This window comes from Arachis hypogaea, chromosome 19 (genome assembly GCF_003086295.3).
Source record: "Arachis hypogaea cultivar Tifrunner chromosome 19, arahy.Tifrunner.gnm2.J5K5, whole genome shotgun sequence".
In the NCBI taxonomy this organism is placed as follows: Eukaryota; Viridiplantae; Streptophyta; class Magnoliopsida; order Fabales; family Fabaceae; genus Arachis; species Arachis hypogaea.
Window position 1 is genome coordinate 91,125,478 of NC_092054.1, and position 25,831 is coordinate 91,151,308.

The 25,831-nt window shown below is 38.7% G+C and overlaps 2 non-coding genes across 2 annotated transcripts; one reads left to right on the forward strand and one right to left on the reverse strand.

Moving 5' to 3' along the window:
• The first annotated feature begins 8,593 nt into the window (after positions 1-8,593).
• LOC112781749 (small nucleolar RNA R71) lies at positions 8,594-8,696 on the forward strand. The gene has a single exon (XR_003192509.1). It is a non-coding gene; the product is annotated as a small nucleolar RNA R71 (small nucleolar RNA).
• A 4,514-nt stretch (positions 8,697-13,210) lies between these two features.
• Positions 13,211-13,318, reverse strand: LOC112780173 (small nucleolar RNA R71). The gene has a single exon (XR_003191027.1). It is a non-coding gene; the product is annotated as a small nucleolar RNA R71 (small nucleolar RNA).
• Positions 13,319-25,831: the final 12,513 nt, after the last annotated feature.

The window sequence follows — 25,831 nt, forward strand, 5'->3', positions numbered from 1 at the left end:
CGTTAGCTTTCCAACGCAACTGGAACCACATCATTTGGACTTCTATAGCTAAAGTTATAGCCGTTTGAGTGCGAAGAGGTCAAGCTGGACAGCTTAGCAATTTCTCCAACTTCTTGTATTCCTTCCACTTTTGCATTCTTCCTTTCCATCCTCTGAGCCATTCCTGCCCTGTAATCTCTGAAATCACTTAACACACATATCAAAGCATCTAATGGAAATAAGAGAGGATTAAACATAGGGAACTTAAGGCCAAAGAAGCATGTTTTCAATCAAAGCACATAATTAGGAAGGCAAATGTAAAACCATGCAAATAGTATGAATAAGTGGGTAAAGAGTTGATAAAAGTCACTCAATTGAGCACAAGATAAACCATGAAATAGTGGTTTATCACCCAACCTACCTACTAATTAACTTAGTAGTGGGTTAGTGTCAATGGGTATCAAATTGATCACCAAGGGTTCTCAAATCACAAAATCCATTATACCCAATGACTCAAGTTTACCCAATTCCCTTAGCTTAGACCAAGAGTAAAGAAACTACTCAAAAACTAAAGAGAACATTTTATCAAACACATAGAGTGCAATAGAAGTAAACATCATAAATTGCAAGAATAATAAAATCTACCAACTACTAGTTGCAAGGAAAGTAAGATCATAATTCAATTCATCACTAAAAGAAACATCAACATCAAATTGCATTAAATGTAAACCAAATCCAACATGAGTTCATCATCACAAAAGAGAGCAAAATGAGAAATTAATTTTACAACTAAGAGAATCAAGATGTAGAAATGAGAAATTATAAAGGAAACAAGATGAGATCAAGTAATTAATTCAAGATCTAAAACAATTTAACCTAATCCTAACCTAATTCTAGAGAGAAGAGGGAGCTTCTCTCTCTAGAAACTAACTAAAGGCTCATTTTTACTAATCTAATTACTCCCCTTTGCTTGGACTTTAATTTTGCATTAAATACACTCAGAAACAAGTTGGATTTAGGCCTGGGCCGCTCAGAAATCGCCCCCAGCGTTTTGCCTTTAAGTGGGTCACGTGAGAGTATCGGCGCGTACGCGCCACATGCGCGTGCGCGTCGATTTGGCTATTTCTTCATCCGCACGGACGCGTCATGTACGCGTGCGCGTCTCTGTGCGAAACCACTTCTGCACGTGTGTGCCTTGTACGCACGCACATTCTTATGTGAAATCACTTCGGCACGTGCGCGCTTCGTACGCGTGCGTGTCCTTTGATGCATTCCCAATCTTTGTTTCTTCATGCATTCTCCACTTTGTATGCTTTTCTCTTTTTTTCCATCCAATACTTGCCTTATGAACGTGAAATCACTTAGAAAACATATCAATGCATCGAATGGAATTAAAGTGAATCAAAATCACCAATTTAAAGGCCTAAAAAGCATGTTTTTACACTTAAGCACAATTCAAGGGAGAATTACAAAACCATGCTATTTTATTGAATAAATGTGGGAAAAGGTGGTAAAATCTCCTAAAAATAAGCACAAGATAAATCACAAAATCAGGGTTTATCAATGATGCCAAACCAGTGGTACAACGACAAAGGCGACTGAATCCAACAATGAAGGAAGTGGTGCAGAAGGAAGTCACTAAATTGTGGGAGGCTGGGATTATTTATCCCATCTCTGACAGCCCTTGGGGTAGCCCTATTCAAGTTGTTCCCAAGAAGGGAGGCATGACAGTGGTTCATATTGAAAAGAATGAACTGATTTCTACAAAGACAGTTACAGGGTGGCGTATGTGCATTGACTATAGAAGGCTCAACAATGCCACCAGAAATGATCATTTTCCTTTACCTTTCATAGATCAAATGCTAGAGAGACTAGCAAGGCACGCATTTTATTATTTCCTGGATGGCTATTCTGGTTACAATCAAATTGTAGTGGATCCGTAGGATCAAGAAAAGATAGCATTTACATGCCCATATGGCGTGTTTGCCTATAGGAGAATGCCATTTAGCCTATGAAATGCACCTGCCACCCTTTTGAGATGTATGCTCTCTATCTTCTCTGACATGGTAGAGAAGTTTCTTAAAGTATTCATGGATGACTTCTCTGTCTTTGGAGATTCATTTGAATCCTGTCTTGACCATCTGGCCCTAGTTCTGAAACGATGCCAAGAGACAAACCTGGTTTTAAACTGGGAGAAATGTCACTTCATGGTGACTAAAGAAATATTTCTTGGGCATCAAATTTCGAATAAGGGAATAGAAGTGGATCAAGCTAAAGTGGAGGTAATTGAGCGATTACCACCACCCACTAATGTCAAGGGAATTAGAAGTTTCCTGGGACATGCAGGATTCTACAGGAAGTTTATAAAAAGGATTTTTCTAAAATCTCAAAACCCCTGTGCAACTTACTCACCACTGACACACCATTTTTCTTTGAACAAGAGTGTCTACAGGCCTTTAAAACCCTAAAAGCTAAGCTTATCACTGCGCCTGTAATCACTGCACCCAACTGGGACTTACCATTCGAGCTGATGTGTGATGCCAGTGACCATGCCATTGGCGCAGTTCTGGGGAAGAGGCAGAACGAGCTTCTGCATGTCATTTATTATGCCAATCTTGTTCTAAATAATGCACAAAAGAACTATATCACCACAGAAAAGGAATTACTTGCAGTGGTTTATGCCATTGACAAGTTCAGATCCTATTGAGTAGTATCTAAAGTAATTATCTATACTGACCATGCTGCTCTAAAATATCTCCTCACCAAGCAGGATTCTCAGCCCGGACTTATAAGATGGGTGATGTGTGGAAAACGATCCAACACAAAACTCACAGGCAAGTGGACCGGGTCGCATCAAGTAATAATAACTCACATGAGTGAGGTCGATCCCACATGGATTGAAGGATTGAGCAATTTTAGTTAGGTGGTTGATTTAGTCAAGCGAACAAGAGTTGATTTGAGTGAATTGTATCCAACAGAAGTTAAATTACATGAAATTTAAAGGGAGAGGGATAATTGACAAGAAATTAAAGTGCAGAAGAATTAAAAGAGCTGAATCATAAAGTGCAAGTAATGTAAATTGCAGAAACTTAGATTGCAAGAAACGTAAATAGCTGAAACTTAAAGTGCAAGAAATGTAAATTGCTTGAATGATAAAGGGCTTAGGGAGCTGGGTTTGCAGAATTTAAACAAAGAAGAGTAAATTGCAACAAGTAAAAGAGTAGAAGATGAATTGAACTGAAGTAGATCTCAGACAGAAAAGTAAATTAGCTTGAAGAAGCATTCAGCAGATGAACTAAAATGAAAATGCAGATCTCAGGGGTCAAGAGACTAAAAATCTAAGTCTAGATCTCACTGCCTTCCTTGATTCAACTCAAAGAACAATTGCAAACAAATTAAAGATCAAAACAGTAAAGAAATTGGAATTCAAATAACCAAATCTTGAATTATGCAAAGAAAGGAACAAAGAGACCTCAAGGTGAGATTGAGACAGAATTTCCTCAATTCTCAACACCCAAGATCCAAGAAAAGAAATAAAGAGTGCAGAAACAAGAACAAGGAAGAAGAGAGATCAATTCTCCTTCCCAATTCTCCAAGATCCAAAGTAAAAATTCAAAAGAAAGTAAAAGTGTAAAATTCCAAATGAAAGCAAAAGTCCTCTCTAAATCAAACTAGCTTATATTTATACACTTCCTAATTTGGATCTAAGAATTTGGGTGGGCTTTTAAATTTGGTGAAGAAATTAATTAAATTGGATTTTTGATGAATTTTTGGCCCATGGAAGTTACTTCCAGGACAAGGCTCGTGTGTCACCAAGAGCCGAGCTTGGTGTCTTGCCTTGTTAATTGTTGTGCGCCTTTCTTCTTGTTACAAGGAAGTAAAGCTCTTTGTGAGAGCTTCAAGCTCTTGGCAAGAGCTTTGCTTGCCTCTTGTCCTTAGGGAGGTTCACGGTTCGACACCCAGGGAGAGCACTTGTTGGTCATTTTCCTTGGCACATGAGTAGCGCTTAAGTCCTTGCTTCCTTGAAGTCCTTAGTTCGAATCCCATGGAGTAAAAACAAGCCAATTTTGGCTTGTTTTTCTTGTGAGGTAGCGCTGCCCCCTCCCCCTTTGGTCTTGAGTTCAAACCTTGGTGAGTGCATTGGCAAGCTTTTCTTCCTTGATTTTCTTTGAAGCATGCCCGATAAAGCTCTTGGGGAGAGCTGAGCTTTGAAAATTTTGCCTTGCTCCCTCCTTGATATGTAGCGCTCGGTTCTTGTGGAGAGCCTAGCTCTCCCTTTGCTTGGCCTTTGGCCTTTGAAGTAGCGCTCTTTGCAAGAGCTCTAAGCTCTTGGCAAGAGCTTTGGTCTCTTCCTCCATGATATGCCACGCTTTTCCTTTTCTTAGGCCACGCTTTCTTCATTTCCTTATTTTCTTCACCTACAAGTAATCAAAACAACCAATCAAAGTATCACCAAATTCACAAGGTTTAAAATTCATTTAAAAACTAATTAATTCAAGCTTAAACCTTATAGTTTTGTGCCAATTAAAGGGTGGTTGATTGATTCAATGAAACCATGCAATTCCACTCCAAATTACTAACTTACAATGCAAGAAAGTGCATAAAAACTAATGAAACAATTGAAATTTGCTTGAAAAGCTAGCATATGATGACTTGTCATCACAACATCAAACTTAAAACTTGCTTGTCCCCAAGCAAGCATTAATCACAAGAGAAAATGAATTGAGACAGAGAAGTATGCATGTTCTTATTTAGCAGATAGTTGAACTTGGTTCATGGAGTTTTATGCAGACAGTGATAGCTCATTTATTACTTGTTGTTACATAAGATATGTTTCCTCAAAGATTCACTAAGGTTGCTGCTATAATGATTTACTTTTTGCTTAATCCCTTGCTAGCTTTTCCTTCTTTATTTGTGCTTAGAGCTTATTGTTCATTAAAGGCTTGGTGGCAAATGTTGCAGCAGCCTTTGGCTTAGTTTTGCTCAACATTTCTTCACCACAGACACATGGCTCACATTTTCTTCCTAGGATCATTGATGCCCAGCATCTCTTTGGATTACTAAATGTTTTATAGCTAGGTTACTCTTTATTGTGGACTTTCAGTTGGCAATCCTAAATTAGTTGATCTAAGTGGCCAAGTTTTGAAATACTCCTCAGAACCTACTTGTCCAAGCATATCCTAGTACAAAAACACCACAGGCATGTGTCCTAGGGTCCAAGCTATTGGTGTCTAGCCTTATTGTTTGTTTCTTTGCCAATTCTTGGCTTTTCTTTTTCTTTTTCTTTTTCTTTTGATTCATTCTCAAGGGACTTTCATTAATTGAAAGATTATAGCAGTAGGCTAGTTCATTCTTCAAGGAATATATCATTATGCAGCATTTATTTTATGAGCTAACAATTGGATCAAACAAATATCACCACTAACTTTCATCCTAACTTCTACAACATTCAACATTCACTTTTCTAAATCAAACATTTCTCTCTTATTCATTGCAGGAAGGGATAAAACAAAATTCAAGCTAATGATGGATGGCAAAAATTATGCAGATCCAAGTATTTCTCAGCAAACATTTTCACTTGCATTTAATTAAATACTTCAACAAGACATATAGGGTCTTCCAAATTGAAATACTTCAAAGCAACAAGGATTAAGTGTCAATACTACCTGTGGGGAATGTCCCTCAGCTTTTCCTCCTGTCATCATTATTTCTCCTTGTTGCGTCTCCTTTGGACAATGATGCAGGCTCCCTCCACAAATTGAATATTTTCCTGCATAATCCTTAGAAGTTGCTTGTTTCTCAAGCCCTTAGGCAACTGGTTACTGTGCAAGAATTATTTGTGGGCTTTTGAATTTACTTTGGTGTGTGAACACCAAACTTAGTTCCTTGCCAAAGTTTCTTATGTATCAAGTTAACCATACGTGAAACCTTTTTGTCTTTGCTGAAGGTTATAACACTAAAGACTAGAAAATAGATAATGGTTCAATGGTTTATCTGATTGCTTGGAGCTAGCAACCCTTTATGCAGAAGGTGAGAATGTGTTTTTAAATGAGATTTTGGTGGAACACCAAACATAGCATCCTTCATTCTCCCTTAAACTATTTTGGTGTGCAACACCAAACTTAGTTCCTTGCAATACAAATAAACCACTCAACCTTTTTATTAAATTAGCTATGAAGAGAAAATTACCTCAGGTTAGGTTGCCTCCCAACAAGAGGTTCTTTATTGTCACTAGCTTGACATCTTGTTCTTTGATCATGGAGGCTGAGAAGCATAGTGCCTTAGCTTTTCTCCACTTACTGTGAACTTCCTTCCGGTCTCCTCTTTGATGATTTCTAGGTGTTCAAGTGAAAGGATCCGGTTCACAGTATAGTACTCAGATAATTGTGGAGACACCTTCATTGGTTGGGTGTTCAACATCACTTTATCCCCTGGTGAGAAGTTTTCAGTGGGGATTTTCTTATTTCTCCACCCTTTTGGCCTCTTCTTCTTCTCTTCTTTCTCAGGAGATAATTCATACCTTGGTGGTTCTTTATCTGGAGTTTTGAGGTTCTTATCTGGGGGTTTTGGATTTAGTTCCTCCTTAATTTCTTTGGTCTGTTGCACCATCTCTACTTCTTTCAAGCATGGATTTAGAAGTCTTGGAGTTAACTCATTGAATGCCTCCTTCAAGTTTTGATCCTTGGCCTTATCCTTCATACAATCTTCTTCTTGAGTGAGCTCATGCAAGGTTTTAAAAATATGGAATGCTAGGTGCTCATCATGCACTCTCAGCAACAATTCCCCTTTTTCAACATCTATCAGTGCTTTGCTCGTAGCCAGGAAAGGCCTCCCCAGGATGATGGGAGTGTTAGGGTCTTCCTCCATATCCAAGATGACAAAATCAGCTGGGAGAAGGAATTTCCCCACTTTTACCAGCACATTCTCTACAACTCCAAGTGCTTGCTGAATGGACTTGTCAGCCATTCGAAGAGCTATTCGAGTGGGTTTCAACTCAAAAATTTGAAGCTTCCTCATAAGAGATAGAGGCATCAAGTTTATGCTTGCACCAAAGTCACAGAAAGATTTCTCAATAGTTATGTTTCCTATGGTACAAGGTATATAAAGCCTTCCAGGATCATCCTTCTTCTCTGGTAGACCTCTTTGGAGAATAGCACTACACTCCATTGTCATTTCAACAATATGTCCTTCCTTCAAGGGTCTTTTCTTTGTTAGCACTTCTTTCATAAATTTGGCATATAATGGCATCTGTTCAAGTTCTTCTAAGAAAGGAATATTGATGCTGAGTGTCTTGAATATGTCCAGGAACTTTGAGTATTGCTTATCCTCGTTTTCTTTTTTGAATTTTTGAGGATATGGAAGTTTGGGGATATATGGCTTCGCCCCTTCCTTCTTCTCTTGTAGTTGTATTTCAAGGATGTCCTTATCTCTCTTTGAGCTTTTTGCATTCTTGGTATTTCTCTCATCTTCACTTCTCTCTTCTTGTGGAACTTGTCTGTTGTGTTTTTCTTGATTGATGGCTTCCTTCTCCCCAGTCTTCTTACTTCCCACTATGATTGCCTTGCACTCCTCCCACTTTGTAGCTTTTCCTTTGTCCCTTGGGTGGTCTTGAGTGGCACTAGGGGATGCATTTGATTGCCTCTCACCCATCTCTGCAATTCGTTTAGCCATTTGTTCCATATGCCTCTCAAGATTTTTTATTGAAGCTTCTTGGTTTTTGATTGAAGCTTCTTGGTTTTTACTTGTTATGGCTTGATCCTTCCGTGCTGCTTCCTGATCTTGTCTTGCCATCTCTTAATTTTTCATGAGTTTCTCCATCATTTTCTCTAGACTAGAGATTCTTTGGGAGTCTGGATTTGGTTGTGGTTGTGTAAAATGAGATGGTTGTTGCTGGAGATTGTTTGAACCATGCGCGGGGGTATTTTGTGGGTGAAATGTGGATGTGGAAAAGTTATTCTGGTGGTTTTGTGAGTTGTTATGGGGTTGGTGATATGTGTTTTGTGGGTTTTTGAGTTGGTTAGTATTATTGGATGAATGGCTTTGGTTGTTTGTGTTGTTGAGGCTGCCAGAGTTGAAGTCCCTTTGTCCTTGATTCTGATGCTCACCCCACCTCGAATTAGAATGAGTCTTCCAGGGTGTCTTGTGTGCATCACCATGAAAATTGTGTTGGAACGAACTTGAAGTGTTATTCATGTATTGTACCTGCTCAGGGCTTTGTTGCTCATAATTGAATGTCCCAAAACTTTCTTCAGATTGGTTCCACCCATGTGAAGTTTGAGATTGGCATTGTGTGTTTACTGTAGCACTTTCTATTCGATCAATTTTCTTGGCCATAATCTCCATCTGTTGCTAAATCTGTTGATGCATCATCTTGTTGTGAGCTAAAATAGTATCTACACCTTCCAATTCTAACACTCCTTTCTTTTGTGATGGTTGGCGTTGTCTCTGATGGCCAAAGAAATATTGATTATTTGCCACCATATCAATGAGATTATGAGCCTCCTCCGCTGTCTTCATCAATTGTAAGGAGCCTCCTGCTGAATGATCTAATGCTTCCTGAGCCTTCATAGTCAAACCTTCATAGAAGTTTTGAAGGATGTCCCATTCATTAAACATCTCAGGGGGCATTTTCTAATTAAGGCCTTGTACCTCTCCCATGCCTCATAGAGAGATTCATGATCCATTTGTGTGAAGGTTTGCATCTCAGTCTTAAGCCTGATGATCTTTTGAGGCGGGTAGAATTATTCACTAAATCTTCTCAGCTATTGATGCTTCCTTGAGGGAAGGCTTCAAGCCATTGAGCAACCTTGTCCCTCAATGAAAATGGGAACAGCAGCAATTTATATGTCTCTGGATGCACACCATTGGATTTTACTGTATCACAAATTCTCAAGAAAGTAGAGAGATGCTGGTTTGGATCCTCCAAAGGGCTTCCTCCATATGAGCAATTGTTCTGTACCAATGTGATGAACTGGAGCTTCAATTCAAAGTTATTTGCATTGACATTTGGGGTAAGGATGCTACTCCCACAATGCCTTAGATTAGCAAATATGTATGAAGCCAATACTCTCCTTTGTGGTTGACCATTGTTGTTGGCCACTCCGACTGGTGGATTTGTTGGATTTTTGATGAGCGGATAATTTATACGCTTTTTGGCATTGTTTTTAGTATGTTTTTAGTAGAATCTAGTTACTTTTAGGGATGTTTTCATTAGTTTTTATGTTAAATTCACATTTCTGGACTTTACTATGAGTTTGTGTGTTTTTCTGTGATTTCAGGTATTTTCTGGCTGAAATTGAGGGACTTGAGCAAAAATCAGATTCAGAGGTTGAAGAAGGACTGCTGATGCTATTGGATTCTGACCTCCCTGCACTCAAAGTAGATTTTCTGGAGCTACAGAACTCAAAATGGTGCGCTTCCAATTGCGTTGGAAAGTAGACATCTAGGGCTTTCCAGCAATATATAATAGTCCATACTTTGGCGGAGTTTAGATGACGTAAAAGGGCGTTGAACGCCAGTTCTATGCTGCTGTCTGGAGTTAAACGCCAGAAACACGTCACAAGCCAGAGTTGAACGCCAGAAATATGTTACAAATTGGCGTTCAACTCCAAGAATGACCTCTACACGTGTAACATTAAGCTCAGTCCAAGCACACACCAAGTGGGCCCCAGAAGTGGATTTATGCATCAATTACTTACTTCTGTAAACCCTAGTAACTAGTTTAGTATAAATAGGACTTTTTACTATTGTATTAGAAATCTTTGATCAGTTTTATGCTATCTTAGACTTTCATGGGGGCTGGCCATTCGGCCATGCCTGGACCATTATCACTTATGTATTTTCATACGGTAGAGTTTCTGCACTCCATAGATTAAGGTGTGGAGCTCTGCTATTCCTCAAAGATTAATGCAAAGTACTACTATTTTTCTATTCAATTCAACTTATTTCGCTTCTAAGATATTCATTCGAACTTCAACCTGAATGTGATGAACGTGACAATCATCATCATTCCCCATGAACGCGTGCCTGACAACCACTTCTGTTCTACCTTAGATTGAATGAGTATCTCTTGGATCTCTTAATCAGAATCTTCGTGGTATAAGCTGGATTGATGGCGGCATTCATGAGAGTCCGGAATGTCTAAACCATGTCTGTGGTATTCCGAGTAGGACTCTGGGATTGAATGACTGTGACGAACTTCAAACTCGCGAGTGCTGGGCGTAGTGACAGACGCAAAAGGAGGGTGAATCCTATTCCAGTATGATCGAGAACCTCAGATGATTAGCCGTGCTGTGACAGAGCATTTGGACCATTTTCACAAGAGGATGGGATGCAGCCATTGACAAGGGTGATGCCTCCAGATGATTAGCCATGCAGTGACAGCGCATCGGACCATTTTCCAGAGAGGATAAAAAGTAGCCACTGACAACGGTGATGTCCTTACATAAAGCCAGCCATGGAAAGGAGTAAGATTGATTGGATGAAGACAGCAGGAAAGCAGAGGTTCAGAGGAACGAATGCATCTCTATACGCTTATCTGAAATTCTAACCAATGAATTACATAAGTATTTCTATCCTTATTTTATGTTTACTTATTATTTAATTTCGAGAACTCCATAACCTTTTGATATCCGCCTGACTGAGATTTACAAGGTGACCATAGCTTGTTTCATACCAACAATCTCCATGGGATCGACCCTTACTCACGTAAGGTTTATTACTTGGACGACCCAGTGCACTTGCTGGTTAGTTGTATCGAAGTTGTGAATGAAAAATGATTTATTAAGACGTGCGTACAGAGTTTCTGGTGCCGTTGCCTGAGATCACAATTTCGTGCACCAAGTTTTTGGCGCCGTTGCCGGGGATTGTTCGAGTTTGGACAACTGATGGTTCATCTTGTTGCTCAGATTAGGTAATTTTCTTTTTGTTTTGTTTTCAAAAATTTTTCAAAAATCCTTCAAAAATTTTCTCCTTTGTTTTCAAAAAAATTTTAAAATAAATGTTTTCAAAAATATACTTTTCTTCAGAATTTTTAAGAATGAATTCTAGTGTTTCATGAAGCATGTGAAGCCTGGCTGGCTGTAAAGCCATGTCTAAATTCTTTTAGACTGAGACCTCCACATGTCAGGGAATTGCTTATATCTTCTAAAGCTTGGCTGGCTATTAAGCCATGCCTAACCCTCGGATTGGAGCTTTAGACTAAGAATACAAGATTCCTGGAATTCATATTAAAAAAATTTTGAAATCCTTATTTTCTTTTTCCTATATGTTTTTTCGAAAAAAAATATACAAAAATCCAAAAAAATAAAAAAATCATAAAAATAAAAAATATTTCATGCTTCTTGTTTGAGTCTTGAGTCAAGTTGAAAGTTTGGTGTCAATTGCATATTCATCTTGCATTTTTCGAAAAATTCATGCATTCATAGTGTTCTTCATGATCTTCAAGTTGTTCTTGGTAAGTCTTCTTGTTTGATCTTGATGTTTTCATGTTTTGTGTCTTTTCTTGTTTTTCATATGCATTCTTGCATTCATAGTGTCTATACATGAAAAATTTTTAAGTTTGGTGTCTTGCATGTTTTCTTTGCATTAAAAAATTTTTCAAAAATAAGTTCTTGATGTTCATCTTGACATTCAAAGTGTTCTTGGTGTTCATCTTGACATTCATAGCATTCTTGCATGCATTCATTGTTTTGATCCAAAATTCTCATGCATTGAGTCTTTTTCATGTTTTTTCCTCTCATCATTAAAAATTCAAAAATAAAAAAAAATATCTTTCCCTTTTTCACTCATAAATTTCGAAAATTTGAGTTGACTTTTTTAAAATTTTTTAAAATCTAGTTGTTTTTATGAGTCAAATCAAATTTTCAATTTAAAAATCTTATCTTTTTCAAAAATCAAATCTTTTTCATTTTTTTTATTTATTTTCGAAAATTTTAAAAACATTTTTCAAAAATCTTTTTCTTATCTTTATCTCCTAATTTTCGAAAATAACATCATCAATTAATATTTTGATTCAAAAATTTCAAGTTTGTTACTTACTTGTTAAGAAAGATTCAAACTTTAAGTTCTAGAATCATATTTTGTGATTTCTTGTGAATCAAGTCATTAATTGTGATTTTAAAAATCAAATCTTTTTCAAAACTAATTTCAATCATATCTTTTCAAAAATATCTTTCTATCTTATCTTTTTCAAAATCATATCTTTTTCAAAAATTTGATTTTAAAATATCTTTCCTAACTTCTTATCTTCTTATCTTTTCAAAATTGATTTTCAAATTTGTTTCAACTAACTAACTAACTTTTTGTTTGTTTCTTATCTTTTTCAAAACTACCTAACTAACTCTCTCTCTCTCTAATTTCGAAAATATCTTCCCTCTTTTTCAAAAATTTCTTTTTAATTTACTAATTATTTTAATTTTTTATTTTAATTTTCGAAAATTACTAACCTTTTTCAGAAAAACTAATTTCCAAAATCACTAACTCTTTTTCAAAAATAATTTTCGAAAATTCTCACTCTCTCTCATCTCCTTCTATTTATTTATTCATCTACTAACACTTCATCTCACCAAAAATCCGAATCCTCTCTCTCTGAGTTCAGATTTCCTCTTCTTCTTTTCTTCTACTCACATAAGGGAACCTCTATGCTTGGGCAAAACGGATCTCTATTATTATTATTTTCCTGTCCCCTCTTTTTTATATGAGCAGGAGCAAGGACAAGAATATTCTTGTTGAAGCAGATCTAGAACCTGAAAGGACTCTGAAGAGGAAACTAAGAGAAGCTAAATTACAACAATCCAGCAAGCACCTTTCAGAAATTTTTGAACAAGAAGAGGAGATGGCAGCCGAAAATAATAATAATGCAAGGAGGATGCTTGGTGACTTTACTGCACCTAATTCCAATTTACATGGAAGAAGCATCTCCATTCTTGCCATTGGAGCAAACAATTTTGAGCTTAAACCTCAATTAGTTTCTCTGATGCAGCAGAACTGCAAGTTTCATGGACTTTCATCTGAAGATCCTTTTCAGTTCTTAACTGAATTCTTGCAGATATGTGATACTGTTAAGAATAATGGAGTAGATCCTGAAGTCTACAGGCTCATGCTTTTCCCTTTTGCTGTGAGAGACAGAGCTAGAATATGGTTGGACTCTCAACCTAAGGATAGCCTGAACTCTTGGGATAAGCTGGTCAAGGCTTTCTTAGCCAAGTTCTTTCCTCCTCAAAAGCTGAGTAAGCTTAGAGTGGATGTTCAGACCTTCAGACAGAAAGAAGGTGAATCCCTCTATGAAGCTTGGGAGAGATACAAAGAACTGACCAAAAAGTGTCCTTCTGACATGCTTTCAGAATGGACCATCCTGGATATATTCTATGATGGTCTGTCTGAATTAGCTAAGATGTCATTGGATACTTTTGCAGGTGGATCCATTCACCTAAAGAAAATGCCTGCAGAAGCTCAAGAACTCATTGACATGGTTGCTAATAACCAGTTCATGTACACTTCTGAGAGGAATCCTGTGAGTAATGGGACGCCTCAGAAGAAGGGAGTTCTTGAAATTAATACTCTGAATGCCATATTGGCTCAGAACAAAATATTGACTCAGCAAGTCAACATGATTTCTCAGAGTCTGAATGGAATGCAAGATGTATCCAACAGTACTCAAGAGGCAGTTTCTGAAGAAGAAGCTTATGATCCTGAGAACCCTGCAATAGCAGAGGTGAATTACATGGGTGAACCATATGGAAACACCTATAATCCCTCATGGAGAAATCACCCAAATCTCTCATGGAAGGATCAACAAAAGCCTCAACAAGGCTTTAATAATGGTGGAAGAAATAGGTTTAACAATAGTAAACCTTTTCCATCATCCACTCAGCAACAGACAGAGAACTCTGAACAAAATACATCTACTTTAGCAAACTTAGTCTCTGATCTATCTAAGGCCACTGTAAGTTTCATGAATGAAACAAGGTCCTCAATTAGAAATTTGGAGGCACAAGTGGGCCAGCTGAGTAAAAGGATCACTGAAATCCCTCCTAGTACTCTCCCAAGCAATCAAGAAGAAAATCCAAAAGGACAGTGCAAGGCCATTGACATAGTCAACACGGCCGAACCTGGAGAGGAAGGGGAGGACGTAAATCCAAGTGAGGAAGACCTCCTGGGACGTCCAGTGATCAATAAGGAGTTTCCCTTTGAGGAACCAAAGGAATCTGAGACTCATCTAGAGACCATAGAGATTCCATTGAACCTCCTTATGCCCTTCATGAGCTCTGACGAGTATTCATCTTCTGAAGAGAATGAGGATGTTACTGAAGAGCAAGTTACCAAGTACCTTGGTGCAATCATGAAGCTGAATGCCAAATTATTTGGTATTGAGACTTGGGAAGATGAACCTTCCTTGTTCACCAATGAACTAAGTGATCTGGATCAACTGACATTGCCTCAGAAGAAACAGGATCCTGGAAAGTTCGTAATACCTTTTACCATAGGCAACATGATCTTTGAAAAGGCTCTGTGTGACCTTGGTTCAGGGATAAACCTCATGCCCCTCTCTGTAATAGAGAAACTGGGAATCTTTGGGGTGCAAGCTACTAAAATCTCATTAGAGATAGCAGACAATTCAAGAAAACAGGCTTATGGACAAGTAGAGGACGTGTTAGTAAAGGTTGAAGGCCTTTACATCCCTGCTGATTTCATAATCATTGATACTGGGAAGGATAAGGATGAATCCGTCATCCTTGGAAGACCTTTCCTAGCCACAGCAAGAGCTGTGATTGATGTTGACAGAGGTGAATTAGTCCTTCAATTGAATGAGGACTCCCTTGTGTTTACAACTCAAGGTTACCCTTCTGTAAACATGGAAAAGAGGCACAGTAAGCTTCTCTCAAAACAGAGTCAACCAGAGGCCCCACAGTCAAACTCTAAATTTGGTGTTGGGAGGCCACAACCAAACTCTAAGTTTGGTGTTGAACTCCCATATCCAAACTCTAAGTTTGGTGTTGGGAAGTCTCAACAATGCTCTGAACATCTGTGAGACTCCATGAGAGCCCACTGTCAAGCTATTGACATTAAAGAATCGCTTGTTGGGAGGCAACCCAATTTTTATTTATCTAATTTTATTTTTCTTGTTCTTTCATGTTTTATTAGGTTCATGATCATGTGGAGTCACAAAATAAATATAAAAATTGAAAATGGAATCAAAAACAGCAGAAGAAAAATCACACCCTGGAGGAAGACCTTACTGGCGTTTAAACACCAGTAAGAAGCATCTGGCTGGCGTTCAACGCCAGAACAGAGCATGGTTCTGGCGCTGAAGGCCCAAAATGGGCAGCATCTGGGCGTTTGAACGCCAGAATTGCACCCTGGAGAAGAGTTGGCGCTGAACGCCCAGAACAAGCACGGTTCTGGCATTCAACGCCAGAAATGGGCAACAAATGGGCATTCAACACCCAGAACAAGCACCAATCTGGCGCTGAACGCCCAGAGTTGTGTGCAAGGGCATTTTGCATGCCTAATTTGGTGCAAGGTTGTAAATCCTTGAACACCTCAGGATCTGTGGACCCCACAGGATCACCTCAGGATCTGTGGACCCCACAGGATCCCCACCTACCTCCACTCACTTCTTCTCACCCCTCTTTCACACATCCATCCACTCTTCCCCATAAACCTACCTCATAAACCCCACCTACCTTCAAAATTCAAAATCAATTTTCCACCCAAAACCCACCCTTATGGCCGAACCTTACCCCCCTCCCTTCCCTATATAAAGCCCTCCATTCTTCTTCATTTTCACACAACACAACCCTATCTTCCCCTTCTTGGCCGAATACACCCCTCCCCCCTCTCCTCCATATTTTCTTCTTCTTCTTCATCTATTCTTTCTTCTCTTGCTCGAGGGCGAGCAAAATTCTAAGTTTGGTGTGGTAAAAGCATAAGCTTTTTGTTTTTCCATTACCATTGATGGCACCCAAGACCGGAGAATCCTCTAGAAAAGGGAAAGGGAAGACAAAAGCTTCCACCTTTGAGTCATGGGAGATGGAAAGATTCATCTCCAAAGCTCATCAAGACCACTTCTATGATGCTGTGGCCAAGAAGAAGGTGATCCCTGAGGTCCCTTTCATGCTCAAGAAGAATGAGTATCCGGAGATCCGACATGAAATCCAAAGAAAAGGTTGGGAAGTTCTAACAAACCCCATCCCACAAGTCGGCATCATAATGGTTCAAGAGTTCTATGCCAATGCATGGATCACTAGGAACCATGATCAAAGTAAGAACCCAAACCCAAAGAATTATATTACAATGGTTCGGGGGAAATACTTAGATTTTAGTCCGGAAAATGTGAGGTTGGCGTTTAACTTGCCTATGATGCAAGGAGATGCACGCCCCTATACTAGAAGGGTCAACTTTAATCAAAGGTTGGACCAAGTCCTCATGGACATATGTGTGGAAGGAGCTCAATGGAAGATTGACTCCAAAGGCAAGCCGGTTCAATTAAGAAGACTGGATCTCAAGCCTGTGGCTAGAGGATGGTTGGAGTTCATCCGATGCTCCATCATCCCCACTAGCAACCGATCTGAAGTTACTGTGGATCGGGCCATCATGATTCATAGCATCATGATTGGAGAGGAAGTAGAAGTTCATGAAGTCATCTCCCTTGAACTCTACAAAATAGCCGAAAAGCCCTCTCCTGGGGCAAGGCTAGCTTTTCCTCATCTTATTTGCTATCTATGTTACTCAGCTGGAGCTTTCAAAGAAGGAGACATTCCCATTGAGGAAGAGAAGCCCATCACTAAGAAAAGGATGGAGCAAGCAAGAGAGCCCATTCATGGATCTCAAGAGACGCATGAAGCTCATCACCATGAGATCCCGTAGATGCCTCAAATGCATTTTCCTCCACAAAACTATTGGGAGCAAATCAACACCTCCCTAGGAGAATTAAGTTCCAACATGGGACAATTAAAGGTGGAACATTAATAGCACTCCATCATCCTTCATGAAATAAGAGAAGATCAAAAAGCAATGAGGGAGGAGCAACAAAGACAAGGAAGAGACATAGAAGAGTTCAAGGACATCATTGGTTCCTCAAGAAGGAAACGCCACCATCACTAAGGTGGACTCATTCCTTGTTCTTATTTTCTATTTTTCGTTTTCTCTATGTTAAGTGCTTATCCATGTTTGTGTCTTCATTACATGATCATTAGTATTTAGTAACTTTGTCTTAAAGTTATGAATGTCCTATGAATCCATCACCTCTCTTAAATGAAAAATGTTTTAATTCAAAAGAATAAGAAGTACATGAGTTTCGAATTTATCCTTGAACTTAGTTTAATTATATTGATGTGGTGACAATGCTTCTTGTTTTCTGAATGAATGCTTGAACAGTGCATATGTCTTTTGAAGTTGTTGTTTAAGAATGTTAAATATGTTGGCTCTTGAAAGAATGATGATAAGGAGACATGTTATTTGATAATCTGAAAAATCATAAAAATGATTCTTGAAGCAAGAAAAAGCAGCAAAGAACAAAGCTTGCAGAAAAAAAAAAGAAAAAAATATAGGCGAAAAAAAATAATAAAAAGAAAAATCAAGCAGAAAAAGCCAAAAGCTCTTAAAACCAAGAGGCAAGAGCAAAAAGCCAATAACCCTTAAAACCAAAAGGCAAGGGTAAATAAAAAGGATCCCAAGGCTTTGAGCATCAGTGGATAGGAAGGCCTAAAGGAATAAAATCTTGGCCTAAGCGGCTAAACCAAGCTGTCCCTAACCATGTGCTTGTGGCGTGAAGGTCCAAAGTCAAGGTCCAAAGCAAAAGAAGAGTGTGCTTAAGAACCCTGGACACCTCTAATTGGGGACTTTAGCAAAGCTGAGTCACAATCTGAAAAGGTTCACCCAATTATGTGTTTGTGGCATTTATGTATCCGGTGGTAATACTGGAAAACAAAGTGCTTAGGGCCACGGCCAAGACTCATAAAATAGCTGTGTTCAAGAATCATCATACTGAACTAGGAGAATCAATAACACTATCTGAACTCTGAGTTCCTATAGATGCCAATCATTCTGAACCTCAATGGATAAAGTGAGATGCCAAAACTATTCAAGAGGCAAAAAGCTACAAGTCCCGCTCATCTGATTGGAGATATGTTTCATTGATAGTTTAGAATTTATAGTATATTCTCTTCTTTTTATCCTATTTGATTTTCAGTTGCTTAGGGACAAGCAACAATTTAAGTTTGGTGTTGTGATGAGCGGATAATTTATACGCTTTTTGGCATTGTTTTTAGTATGTTTTTAGTAGAATCTAGTTACTTTTAGGGATGTTTTCATTAGTTTTTATGTTAAATTCACATTTCTGGACTTTACTATGAGTTTTTGTGTTTTTCTGTGATTTCAGGTATTTTCTGGCTGAACTTGAGGGACTTGAGCAAAAATCAGATTCAGAGGTTGAAGAAGGACTGCTGATGCTGTTGGATTCTGACCTCCTTGCACTCAAAGTAGATTTTCTGGAGCTACAGACCTTAAAATGGCGCGCTTCCAATTGCGTTGGAAAGTAGACATCCAGGGCTTTCCATCAATATATAATAGTCTATACTTTGGCCGAGTTTAGACGACATAAAAGGGCGTTGAACGCCAGTTCTACGCTGCTGTCTGGAGTTAAACGCCAGAAACACGTCACAAGCCAGAGTTGAACGCCAGAAATACGTTGCAAACTGGCGTTCAACTCCAAGATTGACCTCTACACGTGTAACATTCAAGCTCAGCCCAAGCACACACCAAGTGGGCCCCGGAAGTGGATTTATGCATCAATTACTTACTTCTGTAAACCCTAGTAACTAGTTTAGTATAAATAGGACTTTTTACTATTGTATTAGAAATCTTTGATCAGTTTTATGCTATCTTAGATTTCATGGGGGCTGACCATTCGGCCATGCCTGGACCATTATCACTTATGTATTTTCATACGGTAGAGTTTCTGCACTCCATAGATTAAGGTGTGGAGCTCTGCTGTTCCTCAAAGATTAATGCAAAGTACTACTGTTTTTCTATTCAATTCAACTTATTCCGCTTCTAAGATATTCATTTGCACTTCAACCTGAATGTGATGAACGTGACAATCATCATCATTCCCCCACGAACGCATGCCTGACAACCACTTTCGTTCTACCTTAGATTGAATGAGTATCTCTTGGATCTCTTAATCAGAATATTCGTGGTATAAGCTAGATTGATGGCGGCATTCATGAGAGTCCGGAATGTCTAAACCTTGTCTGTGGTATTCCGAGTAGGACTCTGGGATTGAATGACTGTGACGAACTTCAAACTCGCGAGTGCTGGGCGTAGTGACAGACGCAAAAGGAGGGTGAATCCTATTCCAATATGATCGAGAACCTCAAATGATTAGCCGTGCTGTGACAGAGCATTTGGACCATTTTCACAAGAGGATGGGATGCAGCCATTGACAAGGGTGATGCCTCCAGACGATTAGCCATGCAGTGACAGCGCATCGGACCATTTTCCAGAGAGGATAAAAAGTAGCCATTGACAACGGTGATGTCCTTACATAAAGCCAGCCATGGAAAGGAGTAAGATTGATTGGATGAAGACAGCAGGAAAGCAGAGGTTCAGAGGAACGAATGCATCTCTATACGCTTATCTGAAATTCTAACCAATGAATTACATAAGTATTTCTATCCTTATTTTATGTTTACTTATTATTTAATTTCGAAAACTCCATAACCTTCTGATATCCGCCTGACTGAGATTTACAAGGTGACCATAGCTTGCTTCATACCAACAATCTCCGTGGGATCGACCCTTACTCATGTAAGGTTTATTACTTGGACGACCCAGTGCACTTGCTGGTTAGTTGTATCGAAGTTGTGAATGAAAAACGATTTATTAAGACGTGCGTACAGAGTTTCTGGCGCCGTTGCCTGAGATCACAATTTCGTGCACCAATTTTCCTCCATTTCTTGGTTCTCTTCTCAACCTCCAAAGTGTTTCAGGATCAAAAGGTATGGATTCACCTCTTCTTCCTCATGACATAAACACAGAACCAGGAACCAAAATTAAGCACTCTGTTGCTGGAGTGAAGTTAGTGTTAGTTTAAGCAAAAATTCAAACAGTTAGTTTGCTTAGTAAAAAGAAAAAGAAAAAGTGCTTAATCTAGACCACCACCTTACTTAATCATTGTCAATCTAATCAATCCCCGGCAACGGCGCCAAAAACTTGATGTGTGGAAAACGATCCAACACAAAACTCACCGGCAAGTGGACCGGGTCGCATCAAGTAATAATAACTCACATGAGTGAGGTCGATCCCACAGGGATTGAAGGATTGAGCAATTTTAGTTAGGTGGTTGATTTAGTCAAGCGAACAAGAGTTGATTTGAGTGATTTGTATCCAACAGAAGTTAAATTGCATGAAATTTAAAGGGAGGGGGATAATTGACAAGAAATTAAAGTGCAGAAGAATTAAAAGAGCTGAATCTTAAATTGCAAGTAATGTAAATTGAAGAAACTTAGATTGCAAGAAACATAAATAGCTAAAACTTAAAGTACAAGAAATGTAAATTGCTTGAATGATAAAGGGCTCAGGGAGCTGGGTTTGCAGAATTTAAACAAAGAAGAGTAAATTGCAACAAGTAAAAGAGTAGAAGATGAATTAAACTGAAGTAGATCTCAGACAGAAAAGTAAATTAGCTTGAAGAAGCATTCAGCAGATAAACTAAAATGAAAATGTAGATCTCAGGGGCCAAGAGACTAGAAATCCAAGTCTAGATCTCACTGCCTTCCTTGATCCAACTCAAAGAACAATTGCAAACAAATTAAAGATCAAAACAGTAAAAAAATTGGAATTCAACTCACCAAATCTTGAATTATGCAGAGAAAGGAACAAAGAGATCTCAAGGTGAGATTGAGACAAAATTTTCTCAATTCTCAACACCCAAGATCCAAGAAAAGAAATAAAGAGTGCAGAAATAAGAACAAGGAAGAAAAGAGATCAATTCTCCTTCCCAATTCTCCAAGATCCAAAGTAAAAATTCTAAAGAAAGTAAAAGTATAAAATTCCAAATGAAAGCAAAAGTCCTCTCTAAATCAAACTAGCTTCTATTTATACACTTCCTAATTTGGATCTAAGAATTTGGGTGGGCTTTTAAATTTGGTGAAGAAATGAATTAAATTGGATTTTAGATGAATTTTTGGCCCATGGAAGTTGCTCCCAGGGCAAGGCTCGGGTGTCACCAAGAGCCGAGCTTGGTGTCTTGCCTTGTCAATTGTTGTGCGCCTTTCTTCTTGTTACAAGGAAGTAAAGCTCTTTGTGAGAGCTTCAAGCTCTTGGCAAGAGCTTTGCTTGCCTCTTGTCCTTAGGGAGGTTCACGGTTCGACACCCAGGGAGAGCACTTGTTGGTCATTTTCCTTGGCACATGAGTAGCGCTTAAGTCCTTGCTTCCTTGAAGTCCTTAGTTCGAATCCCATGGAGTGAAAACAAGCCAATTTTGGCTTGTTTTTCTTGTGAGGTAGCATTGCCCCCTCCCCCTTTGGTCTTGAGTTCAAACCTTGGTGAGTGCATTGGCAAGTTTTTATTCCTTGATTTTCTTTGAAGCATGCCCGATAAAGCTCTTGGGGAGAGCTGAGCTTTGAAAATTTTGCCTTGCTCCCTCATTGATATGTAGCGCTTGGTTCTTGTGGAGAGCCTAGCTCTCCCTTTGCTTGGCCTTTGGCCTTTGAAGTAGCGCTCTTTGCAAGAGCTCTAAGCTCTTGGCAAGAGCTTTGGTCTCTTGCTCCATGATATGCCACGCTTTTCCTTTCCTTAGGCCACGCTTTCTTCATTTCTTTATTTTCTTCACCTACAAGTAATCCAAACAACCAATCAAAGTATCACCAAATTCACAAGGTTTAAAATTCATTTAAAAACCAATTAATTCAAGCTTAAACCTTATAGTTTTTTGCCAATTAAAAAGTGGTTGATTGATTCAAAGAAACCATGTAATTCCACTCCAAATTACTAACTTACAATGCAAGAAAGTTCATAAAAACTAATGAAACAAGTGAAATTTGCTTGAAAATTTAGCATATGATGACTTGTCATCAATGGGTGTTACTCCTGCAAGAGTTTGATATTGAAATTAGAGACAGAAAAAGGACAGAAAATCAAGTGGCTGACCACTTATCTCGGATTGAACCACTAGTAAAGGATTTTCTCCCCTTCCACTAACATATCCGAAACCTTTCCAGATGAGCAACTCTTTGCCATTAGGACAGCACCATGGTTTGCAGACATTACAAATTACAAAGCTATAAGATTCATTCCTAAAGAGTACAATAAGCAACAAGCTCAAAAACTCATGCATGATGTAAAGTACTACCTGTGGGATGAACCATATCTCTTTAAGAGATACTCATGGGATCATCTGACGCTGTGTATCTAAAGACAAAGCACACGAAATTCTATGGCACTACCATGGCTCAGACTATGGAGGACACTTTGGAGGTGAGCGAACAGCCACAAAGGTTCACCAAAGTGGATTCTACTGAACAGTTTAAGTTTGGTGTTCTGATGAGCGGATATCTTATACGCTTTTTGGCATCATTTTCATATAGTTTTTAGCATGTTTTGTTTAAGTTTTATTATATTTACATAGGTTTTAGTGTAAAATTCACATTTTTGGATTCTACTTCAAATTTGTGTGTTTTATGCAATTTCAGGTATTTTCTGGCTGAAATTGAGGAGCTGGACCAAAAGTTTGATTTAGAGGCAGAGAAAGCACTGCAGACGCTATCAAGCTCTGACCTCTGTGCACTCAAAAGAGCTTTTCAGAAGCTACACAAGTCCAAATGGTGCATTCTGAATGTCTATGGAAAGCTAACATCCAGGACTTTCCAGAAATATATAATAGCTTATATTTTTCTTCAGAATTGAAGGCCCAAAACTAGCATTCAACGCCAGCCTTCTACTCCAGTCCTGGCGTCCAACGTCCACAAGGAGGTGACCAGCGTCTAACGCCTAAAAGGGGGTCCCTAGCCAGTGTTCAACGCCCCTAAGGGACCCTAGCTCGTGGGAGACACTCAAGCTCAGCCCAAACACTCACCAAGTGGGTCCAGAAGTGGATTTTTGTACTAATAGACTAGTTTATCATATTTCTGTAATCCTTAGTCATTAGGTTAGAATATATAGGAGAAGATCACCTTTGTTTAGGATCTTCTTCCACCACTTTATACTTTTTTACATTGTTCTATGTACAGCATGAGCCACTAAACCTCCTAGGTTAAGGTTAGGAACTCTACTAAGTTTTATGGATTAATAAAAGCACCACTATTCTATTTCAATCCGTGTTTTATTCTCTCCTAAGATGTATCTTTGTTCTTCAACCTTATGAATGTCATAAGTTATCTCTATTCTACATGGGTTCAACGAGCGTCCTTCATCGGATATCAATGAACCATTAGCTTAATTATACATCTCTTAGATAGCTAATCCACGAATTCGTTGGGAACTTCTCGAGAGATCAGTTCAGCTGAGGTAAGGGGAGATTAGAGTCTGTGGTAAAGGCTAGAATCAAGACGCAACATTCTCTGATTCGGAAGATTCGACCTTGTCTATGGCATTTTGAGTAGGATCACCAAGGGGATGAACTGTAGGAGCCTCACCCTCATTTAGACTGGATGCCCACTAAACCTGCTGTTCAGCCTAGAGGAAGATTGGCGGCCGCTCAAACTGGCGTTGATCACATATAGTCTGCTATAGAAGAAATCATTCATAGTTGGAGTAGACAGTAAGAAAGGATTTATCCAAAAGAATAAAGCATCTTTGAAGCCTTAACCATCTTCTTATCACTGAATTCATAACCACCAAGTAACGTTATCTCTATTTTACTTTTATGTGCTTAAACAACTAAACAACTTTTCAATCCGCCTGACTAAGATTTTTACAAGATAACCACTGTTTGATCCAAGCCGACAATCCTTGTGGGATCGACCCTGACTCACCTTAGGTATTGCTTGGATGACCCAGTGCACTTGTTGGTTCAGTTGTGCGAAGTTAAATTTCGCGCACCAGTAACTTGTGAAATCAAGGACTAATGATAGTTATGATGAGTCTGGGACTCGGAGATGAATTATAAACTTATTGAAATACTGCTTTATGTTGATATTGATGAGTTACTGTATAGTAGGCGTAAGGGCCGGGTTTGTCCCACTTATCCTGAGATGTAGGCTTAAGGGCAGTGGTTAGTTCTGCTTACCCTGAGATGTGAGGACTGTGGTAGGGAATCCCGCTCACATCCTTTTGGAATCACAAGAGTGTGTCGGACACTATATCCGTTGGACCGTGTGCCGGGCACGATATTCCTGGGGGATCCAATTTATATTCGTGACCGAAAGACGACATTCCCATGGGACTATGTCGGCTTGGCAGTTGAACCAACAATGTGATATCACAACTAATAGGACAGGCATTCATCATGTGTATTTTCTATGTAGTTGCTTCATTTGTTTACTTGCCTATATTGACTAAGTGTATAACATGCTTAATTGCTTCTTCCTTTACTTGCTATATATGAATGTTACTTGTGTATTACTTGTATGCAACTACTTGTGCTTTCTACTAGGATTGAGGAGGTTCGGTAGGCCGGTGACGATAGGATCGCATGGAGGTTAGGAAGGCGAAGGCTATGGGACAGCGGTGTTACTATTAGTTTAGAAATCCCCTAAGTTAGATGACCTTTTTAAGGACTTTATTAAACTGTTTTATAAGCTTGAAGCTTATGCTTAATATGAAGTTCTAGGATTGTCTTTCGCGTCCCGGAACCTTATATCTTATATTACTGGGCATTGTTACCATACTGAGAACCTCCTGTTCTCATACCATATATTGTTGTTGTTTTTTAGATGCAGATCGTAACCCACCTCGGTGAGTTGTGAGATGGTCACGGAGCGGATGATCTTTTATCACCCTTTTGTATTTTGGATTACTTTGTCATAGATATACTCTCACTTTTGTATCTGTGTTGCCTTAGAGGCTTGGTTTGAGAGATAAGTTGAATATGTTGTTTTAACTCAAAAACTCTGTATTGTTTGTATGTAACTAGTCACCCTAAACTCTGCAGGCTACGGCTTGAGTTCTTTTGACTATCAAACTTATATATCTATCTACTATTGTATTATGTTGCATCTTGTACCTTTGCACTTATAGTTATCGTGTGAACGCTTTGCGCTTTTCTTTTTCTGTTTTCAGCTATAATTCTTCATCGGGCTTCTAGTATTATTATTTCTTTCTCTCTCTCTATATATATATATATTGTATAATAGGGTATTAGAATTATCGTGGCATTTTGTTATCTTTTGCTTTACGGCATGAGGGAAGACTTAGGGTAATAGGGTATTACATTTACCCATTGAGCAATTGGATAAAACTCAGCTATATCTCTGATGAGGAAATTATCGTTGGTCTAGAATTTTCATCGATAGAAAACCAATGTCACTGTCATAGTATAGTCCTAAACCAACAAATAGTTTCCTTGGTCAAATTTTGATTTGGTTGTCATAAAGTCAGCCCCAATATAAAGTAACCGAGAGTATCAGTCTCAGGTCGTCCTCAAGAGAATGGGCAAACATGTGCATCAATATTGGTTAGAATTCTGTGGTTGGGAGTCATAAATAAGAATTTAAACTACTAAACATAACATGCAAGAAATCTTAAAGGGCAAGGAATTAAATCAAAGCAACTAAAGCAAAGTATAAGCAATTTCAATCTAGTAAGGGAATATATAAATCTACCTCTATTCTAGAACTAAGTAAACAACTAAACTAACTATAACAAGAATCAAGTAATTGGGATTTTTAGGTTTCAAATATGAATAATA